The 14,991-nt window shown below is 32.7% G+C and overlaps 1 long non-coding RNA gene across 1 annotated transcript in view; it reads left to right on the top strand.

The window, feature by feature from the left end:
* Positions 1–10,691, top strand: part of LOC147823163 (uncharacterized) — a 30,232-nt gene extending 19,541 nt beyond the window's left edge. Inside the window, exons 2-4 of the long non-coding RNA XR_015444203.1 lie at positions 3,811–3,880; positions 6,172–8,068; positions 8,961–10,691. This is a non-coding gene — a long non-coding RNA (uncharacterized LOC147823163). The remainder of the gene's footprint in view (positions 1–3,810; positions 3,881–6,171; positions 8,069–8,960) is intronic.
* Positions 10,692–14,991: the final 4,300 nt, after the last annotated feature.

The following is a 14,991-nucleotide window of genomic DNA, read 5'->3' as shown; positions in this document are numbered from 1 at the left end:
TTTATATTTATGTATTTATAGAATATGTATTTATCTATATATATTCATATAGATATATAATTTAACATAGTTACAATTGTAAATGCATGGGTGTTTATGAATTATAAATGCATTTTATGTGTATGTATGTGTATGTATGTGATTGTGTGTCCATGTAAAATGCTGATCTAAACATCAACTAAAATTTTTGTACAAATTAACAGTACCACTTTCAAAAGCATTATGATACACTGTGAAACAGTAATGATGGTTTTTAGTGAGAAGTAAACCTTAAGCACATTATAAAGAAATTAATTTTGTCTCCTGGTTCTGGAGAATCAAGGACAAGGGACCACATCTACTGATGACTTCCTTGCTGAAAGACTCCTGACCTGGTGCAGGATATAAATGCCCAGAGACAAAACATGAGCACCCATGAGGGAATATGTGTGTGTGTGTGTGTGTGTTTCTGCTTGCCCTTATAAAGCCACCAAAATTCATTCATGTGTGCTCCAAACTCTTGATCTTATCTAACCCTAATCACTTAGAAAGCCTCATCTCCAAGTAAAATAGGCAAGTTGAGTATGGACTACTCTAGTATCTCATGATAAGGATTCAGTTTCAACACATGAAGCCTTTGGGGAAACTCAAACAATATCTAAACTATAGCACATAAAATAATATTTTTCTTACTTCACTAACATATTTGAACTACTGACCTTTCTTACCATGACCTTGGGATAATCAGAGGGACAAGTTAGAGTGGTGGATCTTGAAAGCACACACGAGAATAACTGGATGCTGAGTTTTGTGACAGGCATGCAGGGAGAAATGTGTCTAATATGATTTCATGTTTTTGTTTCTGCTTCTTCTTTGATGATACAGATTTAAGCTGATAAATTGATTTGATTATATGGTCAGCAATATTCATTATTTTATATTTAGTTTTGTTTACTTCAGGACAGGAAATCTAATAGTGAAATATTACATTGGTTGCATAGTACTCATTATAGATTTAACACCTGATTCAAGGGAGAAAATGTATAACTAAAAATGCATTTGTATATTGCAAATCTTCATTAGAGGAAAACAGTTTTCTGTAAATTTTCTTAAAGGGAAAAGTGAACTTGATAGTTAAAATAATTTGCTTTCTGTTAAGGAATCTTTTGTAGTTAAAAATCATTTCTAAATTTTAAAGTAGTGAGTATAACAAAAGTCTTTGTGAATGGAAAGATATATACTCCAAGGTAAGCAATTTACAGTGAAAAATAATTTCTTGAGTGACTGGGAATGAATTTTAAGACATATGTAGCGTCTATATAAGGAAACTGAAGACACACCAGGACCACTGTGAGTGTGCCAAGCCTGGGCTGACACAGTGTGTGCACATGCATGTTCAGAGTGTGAAAAAGATTACTTGACACAAAACTTGGTTAAATCACTGGGAACCCAGAAGGGCTGCTTCTTCAGCATGAGAGAGCCTCAGGGAACCAGTCCTGACCGAGAACTCTGTGGTTATTTATCTGTAACTCAAGGAGGTAAGAACAAAAATGTAGCAGAAAAGCACTTGCAACATTTTTGTTTTAGTCAGTGGACACGGAAAGAATGGGATGTTTTATAACATGACACATGTGGACCTATTTTAAGCAATTTTATTAAAGGGACACAATGGCCAAAGCAAACATCTATGAGAATAACTGCTTTTGATTCTGCAGACTGTTGACTTGCACATCTGCTCAAAACTCTGACCATGCATTCCAGGAGTCCTGAACTGTCGTCAAAAAAGTCCCTTCCTTTTTCACATTCACTTCAAATACTCTTGAGCCTCCTGACACAGGGTTGTATAGTGTGCTCAGGGCCAGACTGAACTACATAGCAAGACCCTGTCTTAATATTCCCCTCCATCAAAACCACAAACCACCACCACGAAAAAAAAAAAAGAAACTAGATATTTGGTTACCGATTTAAATAATCACATTGATTCTCAGTTTTAAAATGCAACTATTCTAAAATATCATGTACCCTTAACTGAGATATAAATTTAATGAAATACCAATAAAAATGCTAAATGGAAATTTTATGCCAGCATAATTCTTCTTTGAAACATTTTATGCTAGATAATTTAAGGATTTTAAGGCTGGCTTAATTAAAACAATGTGTTACAGGCAGTATGACAAATACAATTTCTACAAATGAAACCAAATTACATGTAATAATTTATATGTTTATATAAGTACACCAAGTCAAATCAGTAGAAATGAGTAAATATATTCTGTCTATAGTATTAATATGAGGCTAACCTATTGGAAAATATATCCATATATTAAATAAGCTCAAATAAATATTAATACTTAAAATATATATTAAAAGGATATCATAAGAACATTGGAAATGTATCAATGTGAATGACTATTCTTGTAATAAAGATTTCTGAACTCCATAAAGAAAGAAACAAAACAAAATAATATTGATGTAAGTAAATGTGGCTGACAAATAAAGTACTTCCAACAGAAATAAAAGCACAGTAGACCAAAACTTCATAAGAATAGCTTATACCACACATGACCAATAAGTTGGGAACAAAATTGTTATATATGAGAGTAAATCAGTAATTAAGTCATTTTGTTTTTAAGAAGTTACATTCTTTGTTAGAAAGTGCTAGGTCAAATTCTAGCAACACAACTTTAATTCCGGGTAACAATTTCTCTATCTTTCACTTTTTTCATCTAAAAATTAAGGATTGTTATAGGTATGTAACATGATTAAGTGTACTATATTTAAAGATGACACCACACTGCCAAATATAGTAAGCACTCAATAAATATCACTTAATAAAAACACAAACAAGTATTATTTTGGTTTTTATCTTTCTTGGTGGTTTTACAAATCAAACTTGCTATGCAAGTTCTCTAACACCGGGCAACATCCCCAGGCTACAAAATTAATTTTTTAGAAAACAAGGAAAGAAAATTAACAATTTAAAAAAAAATAGGAAAAGTAAAAAAATTGCAGTTTAAATAATATAAAAATAAACAATTTTAAGAGAAATCTAATAATTCACCTGAAATTAACAATATCTGGTGGTACTGAGTTAAAACAGAAACCCTGCTGTCAGAAGCCTGAATGCCAGTATCTAGGGATAGGCACTACTTAGGCGTGTGGAATTACTAAAAATGTCCAATCCACAGCACGCTGACTATTATAGTAAAACACCTCCCGCATTTCAAGCTTGTGTTCCTCTCCTTGAAGTGACCTTCTGTGTGCCCCTTGGTGACTGCCTGCTTTCTTTCAGAGCTGGAAGAAATAACACATTCTGTCTCTCATCCAAAACTGGTAGGGTTTGTCTGCTGTGGAATTATACATTGTCCCTCTGGAAAAAAAAAAAAAAAGCAAAAAAGCAGAAAAATATATATATATATTTATATATATAGTTAAAGTTTTATATATATAGTTATAGTTATATATGTAGTTATATATAGTATATATAGTTATATAGATAGGTATGTAGATATTCCTAGCCCTTAAAAATAGCCATCTTTTAAAAGATTAAGAAATCTACCCTTTATACGTCAGAAGCTCTGATCTTTTGGAAAGGGTTAAAACACACACATCTGATGTATTCATTTCATTTTGTCTATGTTTGGAAAAGAGTGACATTGGGATTGGGATAAAATGAATTTTGATGTTTTCTAGAGGAGCCCTTCCTGCTAGGCCTGCTAAATGTCTTAATGAGCATGCTTGTCTTTTATTTAATCAGAAATTGAATTTTTCACACTAAAGAGGCCCATGTTCCTTAAATAACACCAATGCCCAATCTACTCTTCTCCACAGAAGATGGGCACCAGAAGCTGCTTAGTAAGAGTATTTGTGACTCAGCCTCCCTCTCTGGATGAGGACCCAGGTACAGTCTTCCCTACTTTGTCTCCCTCTACTGGAGGCAACATGAAAGATGACTTTGTTTTTCCAACACTGTCAGCCTGGAAGTATGTAAAAAAAGGTTCATTCACCTTGTGGAATAAATACTACACACTTTGGACTCATGATTTGGACTAAAAAACTGATCATAAACTGATGTATATTGCTTATTTCAGCTAATATATATTATATATATATGAGATTTTTATCCTACGTTCAATTTTCTATTACCGTTTAATTGTTTTGTATTATGTGGGCTTATTTCCATGTAAACAAGAACTCTTCAATAACACTTCCTATGATTATGTGACATTGCATCAGTCATTAAATTTTTAATTTAATTGACTATACTTAGGTTTTCATAAATTTTTACTTATTATTACCATATTTCTCTATCAGTAATATAATGTTATGAAATTTGTAAAACTTTGTTTTCCAGAAAGACCAATGCATACTCCCACAGCAGGCTATAATTAGACTACATAAAGGTCCATTTTCAATGCTAACTTTCTTTTATTATAAAATAAATGCTAATAAAATTTACTTGTCATATCTTCTCTTAAAATAACTAGACATGCTTATTACTCAAAAATGGAAGCTGATAAATATAAATAAGTATTAAATATCACACAACCATGTACCTGGAGATGAACAAATATATAAATCCATTTTTAATGGATAAAACAAAGCATTTACAGTCAAACAAACCTGGAAATAAATTTAATTAAAAATACTCAGAGGTATGTAACACAGTGATTTGAAAAGTTTTATAAACTTCAAACTTTCATTTTTTAATTTTTAATTAAGTTTATTTGTTGAATTTAGATATACAAAATTATCACATTCATTATATGGAATTTGTACCTGTTCTAGTTATTGCCCATTCTCCTCCCCTCCCTTCAACTCTTCTTCCCCTCCTTATTTACAAAAACTTTGTTTTTATTTTCTTTCTTTTTTCATTTTTTCCCTTTTCCCTTTCTTTTCCTCCTCCCCCCCTCCCTAGTGCCTCTTCCTATTTGAACTTTTCCCTTCTATTCTGACATTACCTATTATATATTTTTTCCTTTGTTACACATTCAGTTTCTCACATGGAATAAACAATGTGATATTTACACATCAGTGCCTGATTTATTTCACTTAAGAGTATGGTCTCTAGGTGTATCTATTTCACTATAAATATCTTAAGTTTATCCTTCTTAATGGCTGAGAACTACTCCATTATATATTTTTTAAAAACCCACATCTTTATCCATTCATCAATTTTGGGGCATTTGTGTTATTTCCAAGATTTACCTGTTACAAATTGTGCTGCTATGAACATGGGTATGCATGTATCACTGTGGTATGATGCTTTTAATTCTTTTGGAAAGGTACTGAGATGGGAGATAGCTAGGTCAAATGGAATTTCTAGTCATATTTTTTTGAGGAATCTCCACACTAATTTCCACAGTGGTTGCAAGGGTCTACATTCCCACCAACTGTGGACCCAATCCCAAAATGAGCATCTGATATGAATAGACATTTCTCAGACAAAGATGTAGAAACAGCAAATAAACATATGAAAAAATGTTCAACATCATTGGTCATTCAAGAGATACAAATGAAAACAACACTGAGATTCCACCTCACCCCAGAGAGAATGGCTATCATGAAATCAACCAATAACTAATGCTGATGGGATTGTGGGGAAGAAAGAACCCTTCTCCATTGTTGGTGGGAGTGCAGACTGGTGCAACCACTGGAAATCAGTATGGAGATACCCAAAAAAATTAAGATTAGAGGTCCCATTTGAACCATCTAGTCCCCTGCTGGGTATCTTCCCAAAAGAGTTAAAAGCATCATACCACAGCAATATATGTGCACTCATGTTTATAGCAGCACAGTTTGTAATAGCTAATACTTAGAAACAACCCAATTGCCCATCAACTGGAGACTGGATAATGAAAACATGCTTTTTTTTCAAACTTTCATTTATAAAAGATAATTGTAATCAATGTCATTAAGTTACTTTCAGAATTAAATGAAAACAAGCTAGTGGCCCACATTAAGCCTTAAATATATTGTAGCTTTACCAGGTGTTGCTACAGTGAATTATTTAAAAGCTATGCAGAATTCAATCTGTAAAATTTATCAAACATTGGGTAAAAAAACAACCATAACTGAGTTTTAAGTGTTTTACTAGAGTGTTGTAAATATATATATATATATATATATATATATGTATGTATGTATGTATGCATGTATTTCTAACAGTATCCCTTTCTCTATTGTTTTTAGATTCAACATGGAGGACAAGTGGTGTAATATTGCAAGTACTTTGAACATTACGGCAGACAAACTTACTCCTTTCCTCATAAATCTTAGTAACTGTTCAAAATCATTTCTAAACTGGATGTGTTTGGAACAGAAGAATAGATTTTGATTCAATGAGCAATCACTCGGCCTGAAGAATTTTCCTGTGAAGAAGAATTACCTGTAGTTTAGACACCATTTAAAAATCAATTCTCTTTATAGATTTCAGGGAGCTTATTGTTAGCTCACTTGTCCTTGCTAATATCGGTTCAATTGTTCCTTACAAGTGTAAATTTATTACTCAAAAAATTTGCCAGAGTTTTTAACTGTAAGTGAAAGTAAAAGATAATAATCTTTTCCATCCACTGAACATAAATCTTATTTTTTTAATTTTGGAATTAAGGAAATTTGTTTTTATACTATTAAGAAACATTATTTTATTAAACAAGAATTTGCAGTATTAGGGCTTTACTGTGACTATGCTAGGAACAGAGCTATGAGGAGTAATAATACAAGTTCCCTCACTTCTAAATTTCCTTGAGAAATACAGGCAAGAAAATCAAAGTATGAATGTCCAAAGATGATTTCAAATTTTGATAAATTCTACAAAGAAAATAGGTGTGATAGAAAATGACTCATGGGTTGGGTAGAGCTACAATCTCTATGGTAGTGACATTTGGGGTAAGAATTGGAAACAGAAATAGGTCGTTGAAGAGCAGGAGGAAATGCAAAAATTCATGAAGCACGAGTACATTGGGTTTGATTTGGAAGAAAATTAGGGTTATTGTGATTGAATAATAATAAAAAGGGAGCAATGATTAAACATGAAATTTCAAAGAAAAAAGGTTAAATAATGACAGTTTCACTTCTTCCTAGAGACACTTATAGCTAAATGGATGCATATTGAGGCCATACTCTTAAGTGAAATAAAGACACACGTGTAAATACTGAATAGTTTCTCCAGTGTGAGAAACTGGTAGTGTAAACGAAAGTTACAATGATTGAAATGAATAGTTGATAATTTGAAATAGGAAAAGGTCCAAAGATGTAGGGGTAGTGGGAGGGGAAGGGGAAAAGGAAGAAGGGAAAGGAAAAATTATGAGAAAGAAAAAAATGAAAACAAAGTCTATGTAAATAGGGAAGGGTGTAGGGGTGAAGGACGCACAGGTAATGGGGAAAAAATAAGAACCAAGATACATCATGTACAGGTACAAGCACCCAATGATAAATATAAACGTATTGCATACTTAAAATGTACCAATAAATATATATAAACAAAAAAAAAGAAAAAAAAGGTTTAAATCATAGGAATTTGATAACAAAGTTAAAAGTTTGCATTTTCCCTGGTTTCAGTGGAAAATCATAGAACGTTTTCAAGAAGAAAATGTGGCTATCTGATTTAAGTAGGCAGAGACTGAAGTAGTGTGAGAAAATAATGACATTAACTGGGATGTCTTCGTGATGATGCAGAGAAGTGGAGATTCAAGATGTATTGCACAGAAGGGCTTTTGTTTTTAATGGTACTGAAGCTTGAACCCAAGACATTCACACTGAGTTACTTCCTCTGCCCTTTATTATTAATTTTTATTTTTATTTTGAAACAAATTCTCAATTTCCCAGGCTGGATTCAAACTTGTGATCCTCCTGCCTCAGCCTCCAGAGTGCTGGGATTACAAGCTTGTGCCAAGAGCAATGCTTATTGGAAAAGTCTGGCTTAAGATTCTGGCATTTCTCTTTTTTCCTACTTTACAAAATTTTACCTTTTTTTCTTCTTTTTGACACAGTGCAATTCAGACTTGCCTTGAGCTCACTATGTATCCTAAGTGGGTCTTGAACTCACATCAATCCTTCTGCCTCAACCTCCGGAGTCCTGGAATTACAGGTGTGTACCAATCATTTTATGTGACATTTAGCTTACTAAGTATAAAAGTTTTGGTCAAAATTATGTAGCCTTTATTCCCATTACAATGATAGAAATCCACAAACATTAATTCATTCAAAGACTATCACTAAGTAATAGTTTATTATTCTTTCTTTATAAATTAAAATTTAGAATGCAAACAGGAAACAGAATTTTATGCTTTTATATTGCAATCACAAGTTTTTTTCGTAAGTTTTTATGTGATAGAAATTTCATGTTAAATCTAATAGACTGCAACACTTTGCATAATGTTTCAAACAGAAAGAATATGCTGAATGTGGATTTATACATTGAAATCATATCGTCTTTTAAAATTCTTGGTTTAGTTAAAGCTTTAAAAGCAGTTTGATGCAACAATGTAAAACTGACAAGATTGGAGGAAAGGAATTTATGGAAAGAGTTGAATAATTTATGAAGTAATAACAGAAATATTCTTTGTCATATTTTATAAATTTGTTAAAGTGATAAAGTGTAGTGAGTGAATATCAAAGATTATTATTTTACATATTATATATTAGCCTTTACTTTCATGTACTTTGCATACATTTCATTTGCTGAATATATACAGTGAATATGTGTAGTCAGGTTCAAAACCCTCACCTAGTATATAATATCTAAATACAGCAACTATAACCTTGAGAATTCTGATATAAATCAGTTTATAGTTCTATAGCATTTGAAGCAATTTATTGTATAGCCATTATTATACATATTGTATAATAATATACAAGTAAGGAAATGGAATAAAGGGAAAAAAGGAAGAAAAGCACCTATACAATCAACAGTAGGATCAAATCACAAATGTGTTTGTTGAGATCTGACCAAACTAATCAATATACCTCCTCCTTTTTAGTGTCCAGAAGTTTCAAGCAAACCAAATACCCAAAAGAGAGAAGCTGCTATCAATCTTGCTATCGATCACACCTCATGGTTTACCTTAAGAAAGCAACGTAGATCTCTTATTGGTGAGGTACCCCAGCAACATAGATTGCCTATATTTGGACTAAACAGGCAATTGTACAGAAATGCCTTTAAGATACACCTTTAAATGTTCTAACAGTAAAATGAAAGAAAAATGCCATTATGCTTTTCAGTCAATTCAGCTTTTATTTGACAAATACATATTTACTATCTCCTAATTATTCTCACAATCATTATAAAATCATGTCAATAGAACTGTAATGCACTACCTCTGAAAATATGGTCCCAAACAGTGAAGAAGTGGTCAATGACTGTCAGATGCACTAAATTTTGCTTTGTCTTCTGACTGTAGAAAAGAAATTGAGTCACCAATCTGATCACACAGAGTGCCCAACTCTTCGTTAGCTGACCTTTGTCTTGTTTATGCAAACAACCATGAAAACATACTGAGGACAATGTGTGACTTTGACTGCTATACATGTTCCAGGCCCCTCCTTCCCGGCACACATGCCCTACAGTCTCTATGACCTTCCATATTTGCTCTACCAAGCCCGTTCATGGTGATGTTTCTACTTAGAGGCCAGTGACCATGGACAGAATTCTCTGCAAACACAAGCTAAATTTAGCCTCTCCTAATTTAAGCTGTGGTTATCTGATATTGTGTCTCAGAGACAGAAAATCTGATTAATACATATGATAAATGAGTGAGGTTTTCCTTTGGTTAATATACATAAGACTCAACCTTACCCATATTTCTACATTTATTTCCTACCAGGTTTTTCTTTTTTCTTCTCTTGCACTACTAAGGATTGGACCCAGGCCATGGCCTACATGCTGAGCTAGGTCCTCAGTCCCTTTTTATATATTTATTTTATTTTGAAACAGGGTTTCTGCCCCAAATAGGTTGAAAATTGTGATCATCATGCCTCAACCTCCCTGAGTGTTAGGATTACCGCTTTGGGCTAAGATACCCGGGTTTCTTTATAGATATTTAATTAACATTTTTCTTACTGATGCAATTTTTTCTCAATGTTGGTATCGCCTCATTTTTAGTGTATTAACAAAGGAAGATATGGTAAATTATGCATCACAAATTAAGTTTAGTACCATAAGATGAATATTTTTTATGAAAACCTATTCAATGAATAATAAATGCAAAGTATTAAATTATTCATTTGATAGAGTAAAAACATCAAGAATATTTATTCAAAGTGTTATGAATCTGAAGTCTTCCTAAGACAGATGCTTTGTGTGTATTACTCCTTTGTCATTTTAGTCTGATCAGTAAAATAAAGAAAGAAAAAATGTCTCCTCAAGTCTGCATGCGAAAGGACTAGAGCTTGGTAACTATTCTTAAGGAGATGCTGGTGTTCAGTAGAGAAGTAAGAAACCAAGCCAGACAACGGAGTAGAAGTGAGAAAGTGCCCTAGAAGATAGTTTTAGGGATTAAGATGCAATTTCCACAGTAAATACAGAAAGCACAAAATACAACTATAGCAGAATTATAACAAATATTATCCACCTAGTTCCTACAACTACTCTCTTCTGCCAAATGATTTGATCTAATGTTTAATGAACACAGTTTTTAAGAAGATTGTGAAAATGAGGTTGGGTTTCTTGTGACTGTTTTATCATATCTAATAAAGCCTTGAATTTTCTACCATTTGCATGTGATTTAGAAAATTACCGCTTATAAAATTTAATCAAATGAGGAAAAGTTAAAAAGCACTGGTTGGTTGAAGGAAGTGAGGAGACCTGGCAATATCTTCATTGGTGATCACCTTTCAAAGGGATTTTTCTCTGAGAAAGACATTTTCCAGGGGCAAGAAAGATTCATAGCACAAAGGAGCAAAGAAATAATTTATAGGCGAACAATTTCTAAATAAAGTGCTTGGAGGAAAAATGAAAATAGGTCTAAAAAAATGGTCTAATGTTTAGTTCAACTGCGGGGAACATTAGCTTGTCTTGATCAGAAAGCATGGACTATCCTATATTCCTATTTTGTAACCACACATTTTAAATTGAAACTGATCATTTGAGCATTACACAGACTTTTATTTGTACCAGATTACTTCCCCTCTAATGTATTTTCTGTAAAGGTGCCTTCAATGTCTATACATTCCCACTGTTTAATTCCTCTTTTTCATCTTGTTTCCTGGGCTTTCTCATAGTTTCCCAGGAACTAGGTATGAGGCAGAGTTTCCCACCAGGCAGAGAACAAGATATATTCACACATAGCCTAAAATGGGTAATAATCTATCAGAGATTTTTTTTTTAATTTTTTGTTACCGTTTTAGAATACTAATTGTACTTAGATGTAGGAAATATTTGTTTGAATTTCCCAAACAAAATGGTTGTATTTCACACTTTGTAAACGTAATATAAGTAAGGGAGGAGTCATTTCAAATATTTACATGAAAGAAAACTAAGGATGTATATAGTTGTATAATGTATGCAAAGATCATTGATGATCAATAAACAAGCAGAAAATAGACACAGAGACAAAAACATATAAATCCTACACTACAGTATACTGTGACAACTTGGTTTTCTCAACTGTTGAGTCCTCAACAAATAAACAAAACACCTGGATGATAAAGCAAAACTGGGTTTCTGACTCCAGCAGTAAGGAAAAACATCAACTGACAGAGTGTTACAATGGCTGCCTGAGACGATGAATAGTAGCAGCCTTTATTAGAGCTTTGGGTTCTCTGTTAGGGAAGTTTTGTTAGGAATTTCACTGTGAAGATCTAATATTGATTGACTAAAATTTGCTGTTAAGTGTCTAGGATCAGTGGATACAGAAATAAGGGAACATAAAGGTGACTCGAGAAATGAACTGTTTTTAATACATAAATGATTGGCCCATCTGAATAATCTTTTGTTCTGGGAAGAAGTATGCAACGCATCAATCTCTTGTCCAGAGTATGTGTCTACTGGAACACTCAGGTAAAGTGATTTAGTGAAAGTTCTCAAAGTTAGCAATGAAGCAATGACTGTTTCTGTAGTCTCATACTTCTGGGTAATAATTCTCTGAAAGAAAATACTAGGTTTAGGTTCATGTGGACAGTGTAAATCTTCAACATAATCAAATTAAATATAGACTATTTCATGGAGAATTATAATCATTAAAGATTTCTATACTTTTGAGGGATTAGGTAAATAGATTATAGTACATGATTATAGAAATTTCATCACTTTTTTGCAATCTCAGTCCTTCTCAATTATCCTACTTTATTAACAAACAAAAATTGGCAAGCAAATACAATGTGCTTTCTCTGTCTCCCCTTTCTTTGAGAGTAAGTATATATGCAAAATATTCCACACATCCATACGTGTTGGTGCTGTCTTTTAACTGCTGACCCTGAATAGAAAAAGAAAACAAGACAATATGCACTTCATCTTCTAAACAGATATAATTTTTTTCCAGAACAAAGACTTAAGATGCATACAATATCCTTCAGTTCACATTTGCAAGTAAATTATGGACATGCATGTAAATGAAATGAGCTCACTGAAATTCTTCAATATCATAAGCAACTGTATACAATGTGTATGTGCACATAACATAAAACCGATGCTACTGAAACAATAATATCATCCATTTTGAAATACTGTCTTTGATTTCTCAGGGATGTTGAAAATTTGTGTTTATGTTACTGTCACGTTATTTTTAAATGATTGAAAGGCCTTTAAATCTTTACTTTCAATAGTTGCTTTATTACTCTCAAGGTGTGCATATAAAAACAAAATTTGTTTTGCAAACAGCACTTGCCCTACTCATGTATTTATGACATTTTTAATGCTTCCAAAGAGATTAAACTCTAAATCCCAAAGTACTCTACTTAGCTGTCATTCATATGATGCTTCCATATGGTTCAAAATTCTTAGTCAAGAGTGAAGAACAAAGAAAGTAATGCCAATGTGTTACATTTTTATATTAATTTAAAGATTAGTTCATATTAAGAATATAATAAGTGAAATACATTTAAGTGATTGATTTGATTTGATTTTGGAGGCAAGGCAACTTCAATGTTCTGTGTAGAGTATTTTGGCCTCTAGTGAACATAATTTGAAAACTACTGATTTATAACAAACCAAATATCTCAGCAAGACAAAATGCCTGATGGCTATTGTGGGTATATTCACGTAATCAAGATTAAACAAAAAACAAAAGAGAAAAGAAGAAACACATTTGGCCCTATTTGGACTTAACAGCTAGTGTAGTTTTAGCATTAATGAATGTCATTTGAATTTTGGTATTTGGTTCAGTTCTTTCTCTCTCTACATAGCTTACATGTTGTTCCTCAGAGTCGTAGTCCAGAATCCCTTTTATGTCCCTGGAAGCACTCCTTGCCAATACACACTCTGAAGCCACATAAATGGAGTTGATCTCCTCCATTGACCATCCCAGATTCGTTGCATTACATTACTCTTCTGTGGGTTGCCAGGAGGTGAACTCTGAATAGCATCGACACAATTCCCTTGCAATTAGAGGAATAGGAGAGGGAGAGAAAAGCAGGACTGAAGTTCTACTAGGATGTTTTTTCCTTGGCTCTTGCTCTCACAGTTAAATTTGGAATAATTGCATCTTTTCAGGCCTTTAACTCTGGAGCTACTCTGTCAACAACCTTCAATTAGGCTTCATTTCCTGTGTTCCCTTTAAGACAGAATATCTCAAACAGGACATTACTGACATGTTAGAACAGATAGTACTTTGCAGAAGTACTACTTTAGACCTAGACCTGGTAATAGGTCCTCTCAAATACTAGCACTTAAATTCTATATGCTGTTTTTTTGGTGTCTTTAAATATGTACCTTAATTAAGTAAATTGTCTCTTTTTAACTTTTCTCAAATTTGCAGTACAATATGTGTTTATTTTCTGAAGAGACCATGGTAATGCAAGAATTGACAGCAGGAGTAATTTCAGAAATATATCTTCAAAATATGATTCAAATATTTGTAACTCAAAACATCATTAATATGAGTCAGTCAGTAGTTTCAAGATTCCTCAGACTTATTTCTGAAGTGTCATAAAATAAAATGTAGAGAGAAGAGAGGGTCTGAAAAGACAAAACGGTACCAGTGTTAAGTCACTCTAGTAAGACAGTGTTTATAAAGTCTGTACTGTCAAATTTTTAGATTCAATGGCCTTCAACACAAAAGGAAACACTGAAGTGTATCAAAGAACAAATTAAATTCTGAAAAACCAGAAAATCTCTATAGTAGTTCAAAATATCAATGGTATTTTTGATTTCTCTTATTTTTATGAAAAAAGAAAAAAAAACTGAAGACCAAGCCTGAAACAGTAACATAATTGCATTTCAAATTTTCAAGGCAATAAAGTAGTAGAGGTACAGAAACATACAGCAATGAGATGAGAGATATGATTGAGAAGTTTCAACCAAAATATTTCATGGAATCATTGAAGTAGCAATCCTTCCCTGTACACTATTTTAGGTTCAGCTGTCTCTGACATTAATTTTTTTATAAAACTAATTTATTAGATAAACAAATAAAAACTATTCAATATTTAAACCTTAAATATCAATGTAGCTAAATCAGGGAAATATATGTCCTTCCAGAAGATGGTAGTCTGTACATAAAATAATGCCCTGTGTTTATGAGTAATTTTATATGGTTATGTTTATATAGATATCTATACCAGACCTTTACTAATAGTAATGGAAAATATCTGGAAGACATATCTCTGCGGGAGCATGATATAAGGGAATGAAATCAAAGAAGATAAAGTATAAAACTTTACTGGTCTGAATTTATCACTACAGAAACTCTCTTTTAGTGGAAGGGATTTAGTCATCTGTTTTGAGCACCACAGTGTTGTTCATAATCTCCAAGTTTGGCTAATAAGAGCTTTAACTCATGGCACCCTATATTCATTGAAACATAAAGGTGATCTCACTAGATGTGGCACACGGACTCTGAGGAGGTCCTGCTACCT

The sequence above is a fragment of the Heterocephalus glaber genome, unplaced genomic scaffold (genome assembly GCF_053883595.1).
Source record: "Heterocephalus glaber isolate CG9 unplaced genomic scaffold, H.glaber_assembly_v1.0 deba00001600, whole genome shotgun sequence".
Classification (NCBI taxonomy): domain Eukaryota; kingdom Metazoa; phylum Chordata; class Mammalia; order Rodentia; family Bathyergidae; genus Heterocephalus; species Heterocephalus glaber.
This window is presented reverse-complemented; position numbering and strand designations above follow the sequence as displayed.